Source organism: Kogia breviceps, chromosome 14, assembly GCF_026419965.1.
Source record: "Kogia breviceps isolate mKogBre1 chromosome 14, mKogBre1 haplotype 1, whole genome shotgun sequence".
Taxonomy (NCBI): Eukaryota; Metazoa; Chordata; class Mammalia; order Artiodactyla; family Physeteridae; genus Kogia; species Kogia breviceps.
This window is the reverse complement of record NC_081323.1, coordinates 18,077,553-18,090,686: the sequence shown is the minus strand read 5'-3', so window position 1 is coordinate 18,090,686 and position 13,134 is coordinate 18,077,553. Positions and strand designations below refer to the sequence as shown.

Here is a 13,134-nt window from a genome sequence, read left to right as displayed (position 1 = left end):
AAAAAAAACCCTATCTTGTTCTGAGGGAACAAGATTCCAGCCTAGAATTCTAGAGCCAACCTCAAAAATTAGAGAGAAGAATTAAGACAAGTTCAGACAAGACAAGTATCAAAAAGTGTATCTTCCACGCATCCTGTGTTAGTTTCTTATTGCTGCTATAACAAATTATCACAAATTTAGTGGTTTAAAACAACACGAATTTATTCTCTTACACTTCTGGAGGTCTGAAATTAGTCTTATGGGACTGAGGTGTCGGCAGGGCTTGTTCCTTCTAGAGCCTCTTGGGAAGGATCTGTTTTCTTGTCTTTTCTGGCTTCTAAAGATGGCTTGTGTTCCTTGGCTTGTGGCCTCTTCTGCCATCACCAAAGCACATCACTCCAACCCTTGCTTCCATCATCACATCATCTCTCTCTGCCTCTGTCATCACATAGCCCTCACTGTCTATGACAAATTCTGTCTGCCTCTTAAAAGGAACTTTGTGATAATCCAGAAAAGTCTCCCCATCTCAAGACCCTTAATTTCGTCACATCTACAAAGTCCATTTTGTCACGTAAGATAACATAGTCACGGGTTTAGAAGACTGTGATGCAGGCATCCAGGATGTGGGTACTCAGTCTACTGCACATCATTCTCATGCAATCATTCACAGGTTACATGATTGTCTACATAGAAAAAGCCAAGATAATTTACAAACAGATTATTAGAAAAACTATGAGAGTTTAGCAAGGTGATTCGACTGTTTTCCTATAATTCAGACACAAAGATTTGGAAAATATAATTTTATAAAAGATGTTATTTACAGCATTAAAAAGTTGTAAAGTACTTTTCGATAAATCTAACAAAAGATGTTTAAAACCTTTATTAAGAATTATTTTTAAAAAGATAGAAAAGTCTTAAAGATGACCTAAATAAAGAGAAAAACATATTGTGAACCTGGACAGAAACACTTAGTATCCTAAAGATTCCCCAAGGGAATATATAGATTTTATTGCAATTGCAATAAAAATCCTGACATGTTTCTTTGGCAACTCAACAAGCCAATTCTAAAATGTAAATGGCAATGTACAAAAACAGGTAAGACACACGTGAGAAAGAAGCAGAGGATGATGGACTCACTCTAGCACACAAGACTTATTTTATAATAAATAAGTATTTATTTTATAATAAATATTTTATAATAAATAAGTAATTACCATAAAGTATGATAATTAAGACATTGTGACAATGGATCAGGGGTAGATATCTACACCACTGGAACAGAATACACAGCCATAGAGGGACATCTGACATCTTTAACAAAGTGGCTTTGCAGATCAGTGGAGAAGGGACAGATTTTTCCAAAAATGAAGATGAGTAATTAGTTATTCATATAGGAAAGAATTAAACTGAAACACTTTCTTGGACCAAATACAAAAATCCAAGTGGAATTCAAGAACCCAGGAAGAAGAGAAAACTTTTAGAAGAAAATAGGAGAGCATGTATTATGATCTTTGTTTAGAGCAAAGATTTAATAAATTACAAAAAACACAACCCATAAAGAAAAAAGCTGATAAAGTCAACATCGTTAAAATAAAAAAATACCTGAGTATCAAACGACATCACTAAAAATACGAAAGGACAAACTGCAGAGTGTGAAAAAATATTTGCAACATATATCATTGACCAAGGATTCAAATCCAGAATATATAAATAACTTATAAATCAAAAATTAAGAACACTCAATTAAAAAATGAATAAAAGATAAAGAGGTAAATCATAGAAAAAGAAGCCAGAATGGCTAATAAATGTATGAAAATATGCTCAACATCATTATTAACTATGGAAATGCAAACTAAACCATATGAAGTACCATTTCATATCCAGCAGGTAGGAATAATTAAAAAGTCTGACAATTTTAAATGTCTGTGATCAAACGAAGAATTGGGAACTCTTCCACGGTGCTGAAGTAAACGTAAATTGGTACAAGCACTTTGGAGACCAAGTAGGCAATATCTAAAAGTGAAAATGCATACATCGTTCAACCCAGCAATTTCACTCATGGGTATATGAATCACATAGGATAACATGAGTTTATACCCTAGGTTCTTGCACTTGTGCATGAGGAGGCATTTACAAAAATGTTCATTGCAACATTGTTTGTAATAATAAAAAATGGGAAACAATTCAAATGTCTGTCAACAGGACAATGGGTAAATAAATTGTGGTATATTCATATACTGACAATAAAAGTCAGTCTTATAAAAATGATGGAAGTTTGAGCCAGAGAGTGATATGCTTTTGAAAGATCTCCATTTTTAGATGCTTTATCTCAGTGCTATATAAAATATAGTCCTTGGACAAGGGGGGGTGATTATCTGGTCTTCCATGAATTAAATATAGAATTGAGACTGTTTCAAAACTTTTATAGCAATTTTTTTTCTTTCTTTCTTTTTTTTTTTTGCTGCACCACATGGTTTGTGGGATGTGGGATCTTAGATCCCCGACCAGGGATTGAACCCAGGCCCTCGGCCGTGACAGTGTGGAGTCCTAACCACTGGACCGCCAGGGAATTCCCTTATAGCAACTTTAGAGTGATTTTATGTATGCTGACTCTAATCATTAAAAAATGGGGCCACTAGTTTGTATTTTATAATTCATTATAATTTCATTTTTTCTAGAAATAAACTCTTACTTACAAAAGTATTGGTGTGCAAAGAATTGAAAACAACCAACAACCTGGTCCTGAACAAACAATCTGAAATGAATCTCTCTACCTTAAGGAAAATTGATATCTATGTGATTTCTTTTTCTACAACGTGTAGGTTTTCTTGTTTATTGGAGATCTTGTGCTCTACTCCTAAAATATTAATGTCCAGCCTGGGATTCCAGAATTGTTTTGTTTGGTTCTGGATATTTGCTTTGCATATAAAGATGTGGTTATTCTCTTCAGGCATTTCCCCCACAGACACATGTAAATGTAACTGTAATTTCCTGTTGGTAAACAGCAAGTATTTACTTACTTATTTTTTAAAAATTTTATTTATTTATCATTTTGGCTGCGCCAGGTCTCAGTTGCGGCATGCAGGATCTTTAGTTGCGGCACGTGGACTTCTTAGTTGCGGCATGTGGACTCTTAGTTGAGGCAAGCAACTAAGGGATCTAGTTCCCTCACCAGGGATCAAACCCAGGCTCCCTGCTTTGGGAGCACGGAGCCTTACCCACTGGACCACCAGGGAAGTCCCCAACAGCAAGTATTTAAATTTAGAATCAGGTGGCAAGGTTGATATACAGATGTGTAATAAATTGGATTGTTTTCAAAGCAATACCCTTTCCAGTTAACTGTTAACAGAGAAGTTTGCTGCTTTTCTTTATCAAATACAATGTGGTATGTGAAAATGCTAGATAGGGTTTAAGGTATTTCACGGATTTTTTACACAACAAATGGACCCTATGCTATAGAGGAACAGAAAGATATAAATTAATAACACATAATCATTGTAAGAGAACAAAAATCAAACTAAATCTCCTCTCCAGTGCTTGACAGCACACTTCCTGAGAAGTTTCAGGCCCTGTGTGGTCTTCCCCTGGGGCTCCAAAGCCTGCTTAATGGCCTTTGTGACAGCAGGAGCCCAGACTACTTGGGATTCTGCTTCTAAGATACAACACAGTAGGGGTCTCTGATATGTCCAGACATATCTGTTTTGGATCTCCTTTTCCCCTCATGAAAAACCTTTTTAAAAATTATATTTTTGAAGCCAGGTTACTTACTGATTTCCAGGATCCTCTTACACCTGCCACTTCTCAAAGGAATTTTTGGGTATAATCTTTTAATCTTTCTGGAAGGCTGGCCATCAGAAACACACAATCTCTTTCCATCATAATGCTTTTTAAAGGACTTTATCTTGCTCTCTGAGTTTATTTAAAACTTTTAACTATACCAGTTTAGCATCTTTGCATGCTTTCTTGCTATTTCTCATTTCATTCTTCATGTTACTTAACATTCCTTTGAGTCTTTACATGATCTTCTATTGATACTTTCTCACCAACGTGCCATTCTAGAATATTCTCATCACTAATATTTTGCTTTGCTCTACATTTCATTCTCAGGCTCTAAGAGGACAAACATGACGTGGACTGCGACAAAAATAGCCCTTGCAAAGCCTTGTACTCCCACCAGAGGTCTCAGCAGCAAACTCTCCGCCTCTATTCTTTTGGCCTCCCAGTGCTGTCCCAATCCCACGGAGTTTAGAGTTTAGCTGACATCTGAGATCTTGATCCCAGTGGTACCAATCTGTTAAATTGGTGTTGTATCTTTCCCCCTCCAGAAGCACCTAGCAAACCCAAAGCAGGCGATTGTATTAATCGACGGTTTGGGGTTGTTACAGAATCATATGAGGCAGGACAGGATTCTGAGGATTTAGGCTGGGTAGGGAAAGAAATGAAACTAGAGGCGGCCGGTAACGAGAAATAGACGGGTCCCAGGACTTAAATTTCTGAGGCGACAAGGTCATGGGTGAAGACACAGTGGCCGAATGAGAACAGAGGGTAGGAAAGGTCCCCAAAGATGAGGTGAACCCAACAACTGATGAATGGATTATCCAATAAAGCTTTGAAGCAACTCCAGTGCCTCAGTTTGGCTGCTGCAGAGGCCAAGGCAGGAGATGAGCACTGCAAGGTCCTCCAGCGCCAAGTTCAAATATATGCAAATATGCGGTCAGCGCTGTGACTGGCCAGCGGGGACAGCTCCCAGTCCAGGCGGTGGCAGTAGCTTTGCCCACAGCTCTGTACGCCCCCTCCCTCAGCCAAGCCAAGGCCCCCAAACAGCTGACCGCGCGAGTCACGTGACAAGCCCCGAGCCCGGCTCTTAATTGGCTGGCAAACCTCGCTGCCTCCCTCCGTTTCCCAGAAATATTTTTGGAAACTACCTTTCCTAGAGTGTCTTGCTGCGCTTATTTCTTCCCGGCTGATTAGATGGGGGCTGTTCCGGGTCCGTGGGGACCTTGGCGAGCGCCAGGAGGGCGAAACCACTGGGATTAAAACATCCCGCACTGTTGCGGCGGGGGAAGCGAGCCACTGCTCGGCCCCTCTCTTTGCGCAGAGGCCTCTGGGAAGTGTAGTAACTTGAAGGTCTCCGGGTCCTGCCGGGGCTGGCGTCTCTCCTGGGCCCAGGGGGTCGCGGGTGAGGAGGGAACTAGTGGGTACATTGTAGTCCCGAGAATTCTCCAAGCTTAGATTTCTATTAAGCAAATTTTTGTGAGATCTTCTGAGAAATGAGGGGCTCTACTTCAAAAGAAACAGATGACAACGGCCCGAAGTTAGCCCCAGCTCTTGCTGCTCACCGGACACTTTACAAGGGTGCAAAGAATCATGGCGCTGCGCATGTAGGGGGATCTATTTTATGTTGGGACTTGCATCTGGCAGTGACCTTCGCTCTCAGGGAGCTCCGCTGTTCTTCCCGCTTTTCTCAGCGGTAGCTGGTTCTTCTTTGGGCCACCAAGACTCTGCCCTAGGCTTACTGTTTCTGCACTTGAGGATATTCATTCTGCCCAGCTGCAGGGGTATTTGCATTTTACGGAGGGGAAATCTGAGGGTGTGGTGGATAAAGGTTGTTGACCTGCTCAGACTATACAGCTAGTAGTGCAGTCAGAACTCAGTACAATTGGAACTACAATAAATCTAGTACATACGAACCTTCAAGTTGCGAACTTTCAAAGATGTGAACCTGCATTCGCATGTCCAATCACATAACTTAGTCACGTGTCTGGCATACGTTGTCACATGCGTGCATCCTCTACAAGTGGTTGTGCTCTTGTGTACTTCTCTGTACAGTACTGTGTCGAGTACAGTAGTACAATATCTTTATTTAAAGCCCAGGATGTCTGGAAGCAAGCATAAAAGCAGCAGTGATGTAGCTGGTACTGTAGTGTACTTTTCAAGATACTGTACTGTAAGATTAAAAATGTTTTCTTTATTTTTCTTTGTTTTTTATGTATTATTTGTGTGAAAAGTATTATAAACCTATTACAGTACAGTACTATATAGCGGATTGTGTTAGTTGGGTACCTAGGCTAACTTTGTTGGACATACAAACAAACTGGACTTACGAAAGCCCTCTCAGAATGGAACTCATTCGTATGTATGGGACTTACTGTAATTCTAATTCTTGTCTCAAACCTGAGAGGATAGGAACCTAGGTCTTTCTGACCTCAAAAATTGAGGCCCCTAATACTCCCTCTACTCCCCGGCCCCTATTTTGGCATCTTTTATGGGCATAGATGTCTGAGGAGTTTAAAGAGCTGAACTCCAGTGCCCTCTGTCTCAGATGGGTCATTTGTACCTCTGAGGATATCAGATCTGGAACAGTCATGGAGCTCTGCCCCTTCCAGAAACCAGTGACTCATATCACTCTCTTGCTTATGTCAGTATCTGAAGGGCCTGGAAGAACTGGTAAGATGCAGAAAATCCAGGAAAGGGTGCTCTTGGCCAGTGCTGTCCAGTAGAACTCTCTGAGATGATGAAACTCTTCTATATCTACACTGTCTGATATGGTAATATCTCAAGTTCTGCTTAGATAGTAGCTCCCATCCTCCCAGTGGTACCCTGACTCTAGGCTGTTTCCAAGACAGCTCAGCCTCAGACTATGGACCCCTGGGCTAAGTCTTCAGGGGCCCTCCAGATCCAAGCTATCCTTTAGCTGCAGCTCAAGCCGTGCCCAGGAACACACATCAGGGTACAGACGAATGCAATGTGTATGGCTCCTGGATATGGCCAGTGCCTTGTTGATTTTGCCACCTCAGCATCCTGCCTGGAGCCTGGTGCAGAGAAGATGCTAGGTTAACACTGTGGCTGAATGAACTTATCTTCTCTTCCCCAGGCTGGAGCTGTCTCAGCTACTGTGACTGGCTTCTAGAATCCCTCCCCATCATTGTGGACTAATGGCATGAGCCATCTAGTGAAGGTTGGTGAAGCCAGTGTTTCATAACCACCTTCATCCTGACCCTTTGTGGGTGTGCCGCGGGGCAGCTGCAAAACCAGTGAGTAATAATGCCTTGGAAACCAGCAATTTTTGGTGACAGTCCCATTTTTTATTTTAAAATCCTGTGTGCAAAATGAAAGCCCAAATGAACACCTGTTACATATGATTAAAGGCAGTGTGGTACTGGGAAAAGAGGACTGGTCTCAGGGTCATCGTGGACCTGTGAGTAACAGGCTGTATGACCTTAGACAAGGTGTTCCATGCCTCTGGGTCCCAGTTTTCTCCTGAGTAAAATGAAACTAGACTCTAAGCTTCTTCCTATGGTTAATGTGAATGCTTAAAAAATGGCTGGTCACATCTGCAGTCAACCCACATTAAGTACCTTTCAAGTGATCTTCTGCCTGAATCAGGTCTATTTTCATTGTTCAGTTTTTCTAACACCTTTCACTTAACACTTCCACTGCCAGTGCCTTCCTCATTTGCTGCATCTTCGCTATTTTTTGGCTTCTTTAGGTTCCAATATATCATGTCAGATTCTAGCCATTGAATCACCTGCTCCTTTGCCCTGCCTGTAGTCTCTTTAATCCCCAGCAGTCTCAATTCCCTGACAAAGCACAGAGAGCGGTTCTGGTCTCCCTCCTGTTCCACACTCCCACACCACCACTTCCCTGAAAAAACAAATCTGAAAAATCAGGGAGGTTTCTATTCTGGCAGTTATCATTGTTACCACTAGATGGCACACATGTGCAAGTCATCAGCGTTTGGCCGAACTTTATCAGTGTATTTATACTCCAATCCACAAAAGCTTTGAGAGGAATTATAAAAGTACAAAACACACAAAAGGATAAAATGAAAAGCTGAAGGGATTGGAAGGAATTCCTTGGTTGTCCAGTGATGAGGACTCAGCGCTTTTACTGCCAGGGCCATGTTCAATCCCTGGTCAGGGAACTAAGATCCTGCAAGCCATGTGATGTGGCAAAAAAAAAAAAAAAGGGATTGGAGGGGATATAGAACAAGTAGAAGAGATAATTCCAGGGTGACATTAGCTCAAGGAGATGGACACCAGCAGAGGCTTACACGGTTGGCTCCAAGCTTCCCAATAGCCAGAGTAAAGAGGGAGATGTGAGTGGTAACAAAATTCCACATTTTACATGAGAAAAACAAAGTAGTTATTCAGGAGAAGCACAACTTTTTCTGACCCTGAGACCAGAGAGATATTTTTCCTGTGGGTCCTCAGAGAGAGGACACTACCAGTGAAACAGACACCAATGACTTAATTGGAGCTGCTTCTATGATGTCCTTCTATGCAGGCCTATGGTGTGGTGCTAAAGTAGGATTGAGGAAAGGCAGTTCTCTGGGCTTCAAATACTGGGTTTCCAGGACAGAGTGAATTTACTGCTGTGTGCCTGTGTGTTTTCACACAGTGGAATTTGCACGCACACCCTCTCCCCCACCGGGGTTTGGGTGGAGTTTGGGGAGAGGAAGCTCTCCTTGGAGGCTGTGGTAACTAGTCTCCAAGAGGGTCTCCAGTGACCCCTGCTTCTGGTTTCCAGACCCTGTGGAGTCCCTGCCAACATTGTACCAGAGGGGTGGTCTGTGTGACCAACAGAGTACAGGAAAAGTGATGGTTTGTCACTTCTGAGATTAGGTTATAAAAGACATTGCAGCTTCTTTCTTGGTCTCTCTGTGTCTGTCTTTCTATCAGATCATTTACTCTGGGGAAAGCTAGCTGCCGTGTCAGGAGGAGCGCTATGTAAAGACCCATGTAGCAAAGAACTGAGGTCCCCTGGCAACAGTCAGCATCAGCTTGTTAGCCTTGTGTGTGAGCCACCTTGGAAACAGATTATCCAGCCCCAGTCAAGCCTTCAGATGATGGTAGCCCCAACTGACACTTTGACCAAAACCCTATGAGAGACCCTGAGCCAGACCACTGAGCTAAGTCAGTCCTTAGCTCTCTGAGATAATGAAAGTTATTTTAAGCTGCTAATTTGGGGGTTAATTTGTTACACAGCAATAGATAACTAATACAAAGTTATTTAACAGAAATCCAAGGTAGCATCATGGATCATTTTACATGGGTGTGTCAACTTGGTTTCAGAGACAAAGAAAATATTTTATTTTTATTTTTATTTTTTTTTTTTGCGGTACACGGGCCTCTCACTGTTGTGGCCTCTCCCATTGTGGAGCACAGGCTCCGGACGTGCAGGCTCAGCGGCCATGGCTCACGGGCCCAGCCGCTCCGCGGCATGTGGGATCTTCCCAGATCGGGGCACGAACCCGTGTCCCCTGCATCGGCAGGCGGACTCTCAACCACTGCGCCACCAGGGAAGCCCAAAGAAAATATTTTAGAAGAAATGTATAGGCTTTGGGGACTTCCCTGGTGGTCCAGTGGTTAAGACTCTATGCTCCCAATGCAGGGGACCTGGGTTAGATCCCTGGTCAGGGAGCTAGATCCCGCATGCCACAACTAAGAGCCTGCATACTGCAGCTAAAAGATCCCCCATGCCACAACAAAGAGTCCTGCATGCTGCAACTAAGACCTGGAGCAGCTAAATAAATAAATATTTTTTAAAATGTATAGGCTTTAATCTGTTAGACATGGTCACCAATTCAGGCAGTGTTTATGGAAAGACAGAGGTAGAGGGACCCACGTAAAGTGTCTGCAAAGAAGATTTCTTTGTAGAAGGGTGGTAAGGACATGAATCTCAACTGTCTTGTTCACTGTGGCACCTTCAGGGCCTAGCACAGGGCCTGGCACTTAGTAGGCTTTCTACAAGTCTTTCTTCAATGTGTGAATGAATGATGAACTATAACCTTGAGTGAGCCGTTCAGTTATCTGGGCGACCATCATTTACTGAGCTTCTACCATGTGCCGAGTACATAACGTCGATTAAGTTCCCAGGAACTTTTGTGTCCTATACAGATTACATCCACATTTTCCCCCATTGCACCTTCCCTCACTGTCTTATCTCCTTGAATTCTTCATTATTTTTGTAGAGACTTGCATGTGCTTTAACTTTTATGCTGAAAACTTTCTCATGGGAATAGTGTTCTTAGGTCATTACAACAAGTAATTTCTGGTCACCATTTTTCCATATGAGAACCAGAGTTGTTCAGGACATTGGGTTTATTTTGTGCAATTTTGTCTTGGGACCTGCCCTATTTCTTTCTTCTTCTTTTTTCCCCCATTCTTTTGTGTTGAAAAATGACTTGAAATGGCTGATGCTAAGTAATAACAGTTCAGTCTCCCCAAGATGACAACTATTTAGGGTCTATTTTGCCCCTTTCATACTGACTTTGGTATTGATTTTAACCAGATTTTACTCTAATAGAAATATTGTGGTGGTGGAAGAGAATCAAACAGTGATTTGCTTCAGACTCTTGTCCCACCAATCTATAAACACTCCTTTCTCCATGGCTGGCTCTGTACTTCCCCCTTCTCTCCACTTCTTCCCCCTCTCCTCCCCTTCCCCCTTGCCTCCCTCCTCCTTCACTGCCACCAGCATTATCACCACACAGCCATTATTTATTGAGTGCCTACTACATGCTCATCCCTGAGTTATGCAGCTGCTACATGCATTATTTAAATAAATCTATGCTAGAGACTGCAAATTGCCTTGCCAATTTTGTCAGTCCAGGTCTTTCAAGAAGCAGACACCAAGCTGGGATTAACCGTGCAAGGATTTTACTAAGGGGAAATGCCTGTGTGAAAGGAAATAGGGTGGGATCTAGAGAAGGCCAGGAAGGCCATCAGACCCCAAGTGAAGGAGAGAGGGAGAGAAGGTGGGAGCAAGTGTCCCAGACTGCCCTGCAGTTTAAAGAAGATTCAGTCTAACGAAGGTTTGACAAAGCTGTCAGGGAGTCCTTGAGCCAAAGTTAGCCAATAAAGGAATCCCTTGTCTCTCAGGACTGGGTCTGACTTTGTACGCAATCAAACTCACCCACAGGTGAGGTGCAGCTCCTGGGAGTCATGGCCAGTGGATTTCAAAGCATAGCAGCAGGTGCCCTCAGCCCCAGCAGTAGGAAGTTTGTGGAAGAGTATTTTTGTGGCTGCCATTTTTTTTTTTTTGGCTGCACCACACTGCTTGTGAATCTTAGTTTCCTGACCAGGGATTGAACTCGGGCCCGCAGCAGTGAAAACACCTAGTCCTAATCACTGAAATGCCAGGGAATTCCCTTGTGGCTGCCAATTTTTATTAAACTTCTTCTCCTTTTTTTTTCTAATGTAAAAGAAGCCTGATTTATTTGTGGGTGGCAAAGACCTGATTCGAACTAAAAGATTTTAGTTCCCAGGCTTCCATGCAACTACGTGTGGCTCTGTGACTATATTGTGTGACTCCTGGTCATGCAACATAAACAGGAGTGTTATGAAGACCTGCCAGAAATACTCCTTAAGGGGATCTGACTTGAGTAGGAGGTGCATCCCTTCTTCCCTTCCCTCTTGCTGGGACTATGGAAAAAATGGCTGCAGCCTCAGCAGCCATTTTGTGCCAAGAGGCAATATGCTACTAATGAATGAGGATTGAATGAAATCGTCATGGAAATCCTGTTCAATGACAGGGCAGATGGAAAGACAGACAGCAAGAGTCTGTGTCCCTAATGATTAGAGACCTCATATCAGTTCTGGATTGCCTAGCTCCAACTTTTACCTGAGAGAAAAATAAACCCTTTTGTTTAAGCCATTATTACTTTATGTTATACACAGGTAAATCTAATCCTAATTGGTACAGTATCTCATCGTCACCACAGCTCTACCAGGTGAGCATACTTATGCCCACTTTATAGACAAGGAAAATGAATCTTGGAATAATTAAGTATTAGAACCTAAATTAGAGTCTGGGGTAGCGCTTACAATACTTTCAGCTGCAAATAACAGAACAATATTTCTCAATCTTCTCTGAAGATACGAATTACCTGGGGAACTTGCTAAATACACAGATGGCCAGTCCTCTCTCCTGGAAATCCTCATTCAATAGGCCCAAGTTAAAGCCTGAGAAATTATTTTATCTCAAACAAGCAGTCCAGGCTGTCTTTAACCTCAGGTAAGAGTGTAAATCCCAATGTGGATGACAACCCATGACAGGCAGCTCGAACAGTAAGGAGGTAAAATTCTTCACATTAGCAGACTTCTGTGAGCATGGGAATCATGTGAGGAGCCGGATAGAAGCTCTGACTCTGGGCTCCACTTTCATAGACTGGGAGTCAGTAGATCTTTTGTGGAACCTGGGGATTTGCATGTTTCAAATGCTCCCAGGTGACGTTGATGCCTGTGATTCATAGAGTCCAGATTAAGGGACCCCACCTTCATGGTTAGGAGCACTGTTGGGAGAGAACGAACCTGGGTTTGAATCCTGATGCTGCCGTTTATTGGCTGGATGACCTGTAGCAAGTTAATAAAGCTCTCTGCATCTCAGGTTTCATCATTTTCAAATTGGAGGAAATAATAAGGCCTACCTCACAGAGTTGTTGTGAGGATTAAATGAGGTAATTTACATAAAGTTCTTAGCTCTGCGTAAATAAGCTCTGGATAAATGGTGGCTATTGTTATGATCATACCCCATGCATAGGTCTTGCAAACAGGCTGGGCGCTGAGTTCTGTTACTATGGATAATTTATACCAATCCCCAGGGAACCCTGAGTCCGCTGAGGCTGGTACAGGAAGCTGGGGCTCCCGCTTTCTCTCTCCAGCTACTTATGGCCTTGAGCGTGAGTAAACTGCCCGAGTAGATGCAGAAGTGGAGCGAAGGTCTTCTGGGACATGCTCCTTGGTTCCCACAGCCGCCTCCTCCCCCGACCCCTCCCACCTTCCCAGCCAGTCTGACAGTCATCGGCACATCTGTACTCAATGGCCCCACTTCCTCACTTCCCATTCCCTCCTGAAGCCGCTGCAGTCTGGATTCTGCTGTCACTGCTTTACTGAAGTGACTCTCAGCCTGGTCATCAGTGGCATCCATGTTGCCAAATCCAATGTTATTTTAAAGTTTTCATCTCACTTGAACCCCTGCAGCTTTTGACACAGCTGTCTCCTTATTCCTTCTGGGAACTTGGTTCTTTCGGCTTCTAAGACTCCATGGCTCTTTTCCTTTTTCTAAATCTGTGATGATTTCCTCTAGCCTTTGCTGAAACTCTCCCTCTGTCATAGTCTTACACAGCTTTGTTTTCTGCCCTTTTAATCTTTC

The 13,134-nt window shown here is 42.8% G+C and overlaps 1 long non-coding RNA gene across 1 annotated transcript in view; it reads right to left on the bottom strand.

Moving 5' to 3' along the window:
- The window catches only part of LOC131741562 (uncharacterized), a 57,468-nt gene extending 52,196 nt beyond the window's left edge, over nucleotides 1–5,272 (bottom strand). The window contains exon 1 of the long non-coding RNA XR_010836361.1: nucleotides 4,905–5,272. This is a non-coding gene — a long non-coding RNA (uncharacterized lncRNA). The remainder of the gene's footprint in view (nucleotides 1–4,904) is intronic.
- Between the last annotated feature and the right edge of the window lie 7,862 nt (nucleotides 5,273–13,134).